Source organism: Haliotis cracherodii, unplaced genomic scaffold (assembly GCF_022045235.1).
Source record: "Haliotis cracherodii isolate W230 unplaced genomic scaffold, xgHalCrac1.p SCAF_17, whole genome shotgun sequence".
NCBI classification, from domain to species: domain Eukaryota; kingdom Metazoa; phylum Mollusca; class Gastropoda; order Lepetellida; family Haliotidae; genus Haliotis; species Haliotis cracherodii.
In genome coordinates, this window is record NW_027266272.1 from 2,448,151 (window position 1) to 2,457,951 (window position 9,801).

The 9,801-nt window shown below is 42.2% G+C and overlaps 1 long non-coding RNA gene across 1 annotated transcript; it reads right to left on the reverse strand.

Moving 5' to 3' along the window:
• Nucleotides 1–598: 598 nt before the first annotated feature.
• On the reverse strand, nucleotides 599–9,721 carry LOC139464230 (uncharacterized). The gene is made up of 3 exons (XR_011653095.1): nucleotides 9,595–9,721; nucleotides 1,010–1,066; nucleotides 599–713 (listed from the first exon to the last, which is right to left on the reverse strand). It is a non-coding gene; the product is annotated as an uncharacterized lncRNA (long non-coding RNA).
• Nucleotides 9,722–9,801: the final 80 nt, after the last annotated feature.

The window sequence follows — 9,801 nt, forward strand, 5'->3', positions numbered from 1 at the left end:
TAGGTATCGTATACATATGGCGACACTACAGTTGTTGCAATGTCCATGTAGATTAACGCCTGTCTTATTCCTCAATGCCTCCCAGGCAGCCAGAAAAGTTTGTACCAATCTAGCTTATAGTTAAGACATCAGGTACCAATCTAGTTAAGACATCAGGTACCAAGCAATACATTCTGCAAACTGAATTCACTTTAACCCTTTCCATGAAACAGCAAGTCAATGAAATGCACTCTCTTTTGGCAGAGTTTGAAATACGGCCAAGATAAAAATCTAAATGTTTTAAATTACATGTACAATTTGGTTATATAATATTTATTTTCCCAATCAGTTTTCAAGGCTATGTGCAAATCGTTCACAAATGTTTCAACACAATTAAAAGATATTTGATTTTCCCACGAATTTGCAAATTAAAAACCATCAAACAATAAGCCCTGCACAAATTGAAACATTTAAATTTTCTTGGCCTTACCCCATACATTCAGCATTGAGAACAACACTGTGACAAACAGAATAGTCTATGCATCTGATGTCCTAAGATCCATTTCCCAGCAACGAAATGACAATAGAATTCTGGTTGAGGTGACCTTTATTTATTTATTGAATGACAAGTCAGAACTTGGGCTGAGTGGCTGAGGAGCCTTTTCAGTCCTCAAATGAAAAGTCACAGGGATGATCTTCAACTGTATCCATAGTCTCTCCTTAAGCCTTGGTAACTGAATAAAAAATGACACAAATGTTATAAAATGGCAAGGCAAGGGACATATTTCTGACATAACAAAATAATGGTTGCATTCCCCAAAATAAAGTTAAAAACTGCTGAAAGTGCGAAGAAGGCGCTGACAGTAATACCATGATGCTCTTGGATCATACATAGGCAGAAAAGCTTTTAGCACTGAATCATTGGTGTAACTTTATACCCCCGCCCCTTTAGATTGTGGGTATAATTAAAAAGAATCATCTAAATTTTAATTCTTGAAGATGTTTGTATATATTATTGCGTCTAACATACCTTTCTGTCAATGATGTACTTTAAACAAATATGCTCCCACAATACTGTTTTCTCCACCTGAAAGAAAAACAGAAACCACTAAGTATCACATTTTTAAATAAACCAGTAAGGAAAGCTCGTCAGATACCACAACTATTCACGAGTTTCATAAAATTGGTTTTACACGGGAGCGAGTTTAGTATTTTATTTATTACTGGCCATTTATAACATTTTTAGAATTATACTGTTGAGTGTGAATAGGTTGACACCTACACGATCCACGGCATAATCCAACTGAGTTTAACACAGTAATACTTCAAATACGTCAAAAGTTGAAACGTATGCATTTAATACCATCCAACGGTCCACCTTTAGAATTCAGGCGTCCGTTCCCCAAAATTATCGTAGCGTTAAGGTTATCGCAACTCATATACTTTAACTTAGACCAACGACTGTCGTTGCGCTACCATACGATCGCCTTCTGGAATGGGGCCTTGCACCTCAAAGTTTACCATCACGTAACAATACCCGATGACGTAATTTGTGGAATTTTGTTGCAAGATCCTTCGGCGAAACAATGCCATGTGACGTCAACCAAGCAACAAGGTTGCTGGGCTCATCGAGTGTGCATAAGCTCCTCTCAGTGATCTATCATCTCCACACGCAATGTCGTTGAATAAGCCAAGGGATGTTGAGAGCTTTCAATATTTGTTCGTGAAACGTGTTCCGAGAGTACATAAGCACGCGTTTTGGTATTACACAATGTGTAATACAGCTGTATGTTTATTAAACGGGTGATCTCTTCACGGGCAAGTAATAAATATTCATATCAACACTGACGCTCAGTGAAAGTGACCGGCAAACTGCATTCTAAACCCCGCCACTTCTGAATAATACGATACATTTAAACCATTTGACTATCTGCATGTACAGAAACATATCAACAAGCGGAGGCGAATTCACAGATCATCTGTCCAATTCCAGTTGCTGCACAATCTCTTGGTTGTAGACTTCTAATATGTCTAGAGTGAGCTTAAACTAAGATGGCTGGTGACAACAAATCTTCCGCGACAATGTGACGTCATTCTGACGTCACTTTACGAGGCAACAGGCTAAACTTTTCAGCAGTCGCTCTCACGCCGCAAAAAATGGGCGCAATTGTTTTTAACTGTAATATTGCTTGTGATAACATATAGTCGTTATAGATATATATGTTTAAAAAAAATAAAACTAAGAGATGGTAGATCTACAAGTGGTTTCCTAAACATCATTTACAAAAAGTGTTGTAATGTCCAAAGCACAACGTTATCACAACGTTAATTTGCAACGTTGTTCTTACGTTGTGGAATAACGTTGTCATAGAGATACGCAATTACGTTCTGGAAATTTTAGTATTGAGAGATGAAAATTTAAATGCCGAATATATAGAAAGGTAATGCATTAATGCCTTGGTATTCTGACAAATTCATGTTGATTTTGATAAAGCAGTTCTATTCCTTTATGACTATCGAGAAGCAAACTCTATAACGTTTCACCCACGTTTCAGGGACGTAGCTACAAAACGTTGTGTGATGTCCAATGCACAACGTTTTCACAACGTGAATGTGCAACGTTGTTATAACGTTGTGAAATAACGTTGCGTGTTGACGTTATAACAACGTTGTGACAACGTAATATCACGACGTTACCAATCAACAACCTTTCCACAACGTTGTGACAACGTCGTGTGTTAACTGGGTATTCTGCAAGGAACCCTATATTTGTTTCCTTTAACCAAATCTTATGGCAGAATTATTGCAGCTCATGCTTGCTGAACCCCATCTCATTTTAGAATTCTTGTAACTCCTTCTTGCTGAACCGAGTCTTATTGCAGGTGTCTTGTAGCTTTCTTCTTGCTGAACCCCATCTTATTGTAGGCTTTTTGTCCTCCAAGATGCGACACCGTCATGACATGGACACACACACCTCCCGCCGCCTGCCGCATGGAGACAACATATACATCAGTCACGTGGTATAGACTAGCACGTGCACAGGTGTCAGTTGCATGTTCGGTAGTGAAGAAAGGAAGGTCAACTTCTGTTATTCATCTCGTCAGAATTTTTGCTTTGTTTGTTGTTTAACGCCGCTCTCAGCAATGATCCAGCTATATGACGGCGGTCTGTAATAAATCGAGTCTGGACCAGACAAGCCATTGATTGGCATCACGAGCATCGATCTACGCAATTGGGATACGATGACATGCATCAACCACGTCAGCGAGTCTGACCACCCGATCGTGTTAGTCGCCTCCGTACGTGTTTAGGGTGTGACCCTAACAGTTTACCATAGGCGGCAATGATTGAGGTGGGCCAGGCAACACCAGGGACGGGCTGCCCGCCAATGTCTGTTTACAGATGAATCAAGGTTTTGTCTCCGATTCACAGATGGCAGAAAACGTTGTCTGTTGAAGTAGCGGTGAGCGGTATGCCAGAGCAAGAATTCTTGACCATGATCGGTATAGGGGTGGTAGCGTTAGGTGTGGCCATTTAACTGGCCATCAATACATTTTACGTCCTGTCGTTGTTCCATTCGCCACAATTATCGGCAGAATTACAGAACTGCAAGATGCCAATGTCGGAACAGATCGTGCCCAGGTCGTCACCGATTATCTCCAGCGAGAAGGAATACGGACATTGGACTGGACCGCAAGTCCCAGGCATGTCCCCAATAATGGATCTGTGGGATGTCCTCGGGCGAGCGAGTTAGTGAGTACGGTTTTGCGCCGCTTTTAGCAATATTCCAGCAATATCACGGCGGGGGACACCAGAAATGGGCTTCACACATTGTACCCATGTCGGGAATCGAACCCGGGTCTTCGGCGTGACGAGCGAACGCTTTAACCACTAGGCTACCCGCCCTCCCCTCCTCGGATGGAGAGTGTCCGCCAGAGACCCAGCACCCGCCAACGTGGCCCAGTTTGGGGTAGCTCTTTATTCGGAATTGCGGACAATACCAAGGGCAACGACACGCAGGTTCATCAACATCAAGGTGTCGTTCATGTATCTCCCAACATGGTGGATTGATATAAATATACACGCCCGAAATTAATTTTACAGACATATTACAGTTCACATTCTTGTCGGTAGTAGTACATCCGTGAAGATTCCGGAGTAGAATAGGTCTTCAGCAACCCATGCTTGCCGTAAACGGCGACTATGCTTGTCGTAAAAGGCGACTAATGGGATCGGGTGGTCAGGCTCGCTGATTTGGTTGATGCAGGTCATCGATCCCAATTGCTTGGATCGATGCTCGTGATGTCAATCACTTGATTGTCTGGTCCAGACTCGATTATTTACAGACCGCCATCATATGGCTGGAATATTGCTGAGTGCGGCGCTAAACAACAAACCAACCAAACCAATCTTGTCAGTAGCATGTATTAAATTGTCACTAACAATATGCTAACCTCGGCTATATGAGGTTTAGTTGATCACACGTTGTCACAGCAACACGAGACTGCTCGTCCTCCTTATGAAAATGTCTATATTTGTAACTTTTCTTGCTTAGATCGTGTTTAAGGGGATGATTCATCACTTCAGATCTTGTTCCTGAGTGTCACACTGTGTATATAAAGTATATACAGTTATATTCACAATCAGACTGTGTGATGGAGGTGTCAGGTGGTTGGCAACGAGTGTCGTACGCCGTTGACATGGGACGTTGCAGAGCCCTTCCTGATAAATCTAGACCATTGCTGTCGGCGAATTTTATGACCTTTGACAAACGTTCGGACCAAACTAGGCTTTGCGTATTTTGATGAAGTGGTAAATGTCTATGACCTGTGTCCCTATGGTCCTTCCTCCACAATAGGGGGCACGGATGGCCCAGTTGTCTAAGGCGCCGCAATTCGCCGTGCAGAGTTGCGTCCCTTGGACACGCCAGAAAGCTATGATCATATATACACTTGCTCGGGGGGTTCACCAAATTGGTCATCGTCTAAAACCTCCCTCCCCTTCCATCGTACCCTTTTTGTCGGCTCATTTTTAAGTGTGTGCTGAGCTCACTTGCTTGTGATTGTAAATTACCCTATATGCGCGCACTTCGGCTCCTCTGAGCGCGTAGACCGCCTCCGTGGTCTAGTGGTAGAGCGTCCACCCGGAGAGCGGAAGGTCCGGGGTTTGATCCCCGAACGCGTCATACCAAAAGACGTTAAAAGATGGTACTTGTTGTTACCCTGTCTGGCGCTCGGCATTAAGGGCCTAAAACAAGGACTGGTCGGCACGGGGTCAGTATACTGTGTCTGAGTGGGGTATTCATGTTAAACTGCGGCATGGTATCTCAGTGAGCTAGCACTATAAATCGGCATCATTCCGGACTAGTACAAGCAGCCACACAAACACACACACGTACATGCACGTCGCTATATAAGTTCAATAATCTTGGACGCGACGTTAAACCCCATTTCACCTCACCTCACCTCTGTGCACGTGCGTCACGTGCTGTTCCCGCGTGATCTTAAATTTCATTGTGATTGGATGTTGCGTGCGGATGCAACGCCATGGTATTATTTATACACACCTCAACGAAAGCTTCATTGAAAACATTAGTGTCGGTAGTATCGATGGATCCTTTTACTAGCTTCAAGCTCAGAACTTTTGAAAAGTTAATCATGTTGCATTCTCCTTAATTATTCGGATGTATACAACCAAGCTGTTCTAACCCTAAAAATTCAAAGTAAGAATTCTTGTAGCGCTTGTGGAAATTAGAAGCCTCGTTTTGATGTGAAATGCGAGATGTACTGGCGTCATACTAGGACAGAAATAGGCACCATTTGCGTCAATTTCTATATTTATATTAACTTCCAATTTCATGAAATTATGTTCTTCTGATATATCGTGCTGGAAAAACGATGGACATTAACATCCGCTGCTAATAATGAAATGTGTTCAAAGTATGCCATACGACTACAATACCAGTGATATATCGAATACTCTGGGTGACAAATATTTGGGGGGCAATAGGAATACCCTGACCACACACATGCTCTCAGCCACTGAATCCAGGATGCATATGACTTGTTGCAAAACAATTCCTTCAGTACACTCGTGGACGAAAGAAACATCCTAATAAATTGATGTAGCGCATTGTGACAAAGGACATTTGAAATTGATTTTCTTTCAACGCATGCGAGATGTATAGTGGCCGAGAGGGGTTATCCTTTCTCGCCTTCAATTGTGGCCGCGAGAAAGCGATAACACTAGGCGAGAAAGCGATAACACGAGACGATAAAGCGATAACACGAGACGTGAAAGCGATAACGGGAGGCCAGAAAGCGTCCCTCGTTTTGTGTTATCGTTTTTTCTCGGTAAAGCAATATCCCCTTATGGGAAATATCGCATTCTCGCTCTGTCCATTTCTTGCTTTCTTGCTTTCTCGCTTTTTCTCGTGACTGATTAACCATAGTTATATGAAAGAACTGGGTGTTCTTCAACTTCTTTTGAAAAGAACATATTTAGATTATTGCCATGCCCCGCCGAACGCTGACGGCGTGACAGTCCCGTGAACTTCAAAATAGGGCCATACGTCAATAAATTACTTTTTAGAAAGGACATTCCCTCAACAGGTATAATTTGAAAAATGAGTGGAAAAAAATCAACTCTCATGCACGACAATTCTATTGCTTATGATGCATGTGCATTTTGCAGACAAACGTTATACATGTACACTGTTATGTTTCCTTAACAAACTACAGATCGATTAGATATATGTCTCTACCTTAAGTCACATGTACGACTGAGAGCGTCATTAACCCGTAACCTCACTCCTCAGACAATAGAAATGTGATGCGTTGTAAAAGTGTTTTAGAACAGCTAATTTCTTATAATTCCTTTCAATTAAACTGTCTTCGGAAATTAAATCTAATGCTAATGTGCGTGTAAACTAACTCAATACATATACACTACCCAAAACACCCACGATAATAACATTATGTTTTGCAACACGGAAAATGAAATATGACTGGAAAAATACCCCCACCCCCACCCTGGTGTCCCCCGCCTTGATATTGCTGGAATATTGCTAAAAGCGGCGTAAAACCATACTCACTCACTCACTACAATTTAAACCCACGAGTCGAGCAAGATGAACCAGTGTTTGACAACATAAGCATCGACCTACGTCACCTGTGCGGTAACACACTATAAACGAGGACACAAACTGCTCAAACTGGCTTGTCGACTACTTCGCTCATGACCTGTTGTGTAAGCGCCGCAATACATCGAGCTGCGTCGCCCACAGTAGGCTCGAACCTAAGCCTGAACCCCAGTAAGATAAGTACTTGATAATTAACAAAGGCATTTAACGTCTTCAAACCCCTTCGATCACTTTCATAGTGCTAACGTGTTGTTGCCAAGTCTGGCACTCGGCATTAAGGGACTTTAACAAGTACTGGTCGGCTAGAAGTCAGTATACAGTGTTTGAGTGGGGTTTTCATGTTAAACTGCGACATGGTATCTCAGTCGGACAGCACTATAAATCGGCATCAGTCCGGACTAGTACGTGCAGGCACATCGCTATATAAGTGCAATAATCTTAGACGCGTCGTTAAACCCCATTTCACCTCACCTCAAGTCATGGTGCAAACGGGGGCACGGGTGGCCCAGTCGTCTAAAGCGCCGCAAGCCAGAAACCTATGGTTGTGGGTTCGAATCCCGGCTCGCTCCGATTATGTTTCTAGGTTTGTCAGCACCATACCCATGCAAGTGGGTTTCACCGAAGTGGTAAACGTCTGAGACCTGCATCACTTCGGGCTTTCGTGTTATAACTGGAATACTGTTAAAAGCGCCGTTAAACCCAAAACACTCACTCACAGACATGGTGCAAACAGCCATTGATCTCATATTTGGAAAAGGCTATAGGGGAAGCAACTCTGTACAGCGACTTGACCCATACCCCAGCGATGAATGAGGATCATCAATGTTACTATATGGTAAACTAAACCTTGAGGCTATGGAAGTAGATACAGTCAACTACGGTTATAACGAACACGCTTATAACGAACTGACGGGTATAAGGAACTTACTTTTTTGGTCCCGACTATTTGCTGTGGTTATGCTGTATATATGCTTATAACGAACTACGGTTATAACGAACTAACATTAGTAGTCCCTTTGAGTTCGTTATAACCGTAGTTTACTGTACACGTATACAGCGGATCTGTCGTCTTGAGACGGCGTGTGGGGGAGTAGCGTATTAAGCCTTTACACAATAACAGATAATATCAGTACTAATATAGATAATATTCATCTTCTGTCACAGACATGCTCATTCTTACATCTTTTCCCTAAGTTCGGAAAATTGTTTTTTCCCCATTTATTTCAGCCATACTTTCATCATATTAGAAGTGCTAAGCGTGGAAGGGTAAGAAAGAAAAAGAGGTTCGTCCGTCATTTGAACATGTGTGATCATTTCCATACCAATATGTTCCGCAATTTTCTATTTTGACTTTTCCACGGGGCCAAATAGGCCCCAATCCCATAAGACCACGACCAGCTACAACTTCCGACATTTGACTCCAGCACCTAATTTCCCCGACATTGCCGGGAGCGTTTTCACCTACTGCGTCACACTGGTCAAACTAAACCCAACCATCTCTTACAGCAATATACGACTAAAATGTTTGATGAATGAATTTGACAGAGACGTGTACATTACAATGTAATGACGTCATACAGGTACTTCCATTACAACGTAATGACGTCATATGCCGTCAGCAAGTATCTCACCCTGTAATTTTTCTGACAATAACAGTCTTCTGTCCGATCTGTTGGAAGCACAAATACCATTATTTGGCAGTAACTTGTCTACTCAGGAAAACAAACCTATCTCGTTACTTAGTCAAATACCATAATAGAACTAGTGTTTATTGTGAATAAAAAACATATTTCCTGTATGCATGCGTGATAAGAAAGGTTGAACACATATAGGCTGTTCGACACACGTCGCCGCGATGGTTGCAATACAAGCCAATACAGAAACTCTGACGTAGAGGGTAGCAATATAAGGGAGGTAACTCCAACGGTTAACCTTTCCTTACATGACACAACGTTCAAACCAAATGACGCGTTCGAAACGAGCGTAAAAGTGAAAGCAGTTTTGTTATTTGTTTGTTTGTTGTTTACCGCCGCACTCAGCAATATTTCAGCTATATGACCGCGGACTGTAAATAATCTAGTCTGGACCAGACAATCCAGCGATTGACATCATGACCATCGATCTTCACAATCGGGATACGATGAAATGGATCAACGAAGATAGCCAATCTCATTAACATCAGATCTTAGTTCTCGCTAGCGCTAAGCTTTGATTAGCGGCAATGAGAACTTAGATCTGATTTTAATAAGATTGCCGAGAAAGCGAGCCTGAAACACCGATCTTGTTACTCGCGTCTTACGACAGGAATAGTTGCCTTTTAAGGCAAGCATGGGATGCTGAAGACCTATTCAAACCGGGTCTTCACGGGTTGCAAATAGTCTTGTAAATATGTTAAGACACAAATTGCTTGATTGGTAAATTGGATGTGTTTGCCATCCTGAAAAAAGGTTTTCCTTCATATAAACTATTCTTACCCGTTGCCTGAACACTGCGTTGTAAAACTGTCAAACCCATCGTCTCTCCCTTTTCTAATTATACTCCGAAACGATAAGTTAAATTATAAACTTATTCCCGTAAATTATTCCTACAAAGCGTGTCATATCGTTAACGCCTGGAATTTATGGCATATCACGTGGCTGTGTTCTCACGGTTCGTGTTTTAAACAGATAAGGCTCTGACAG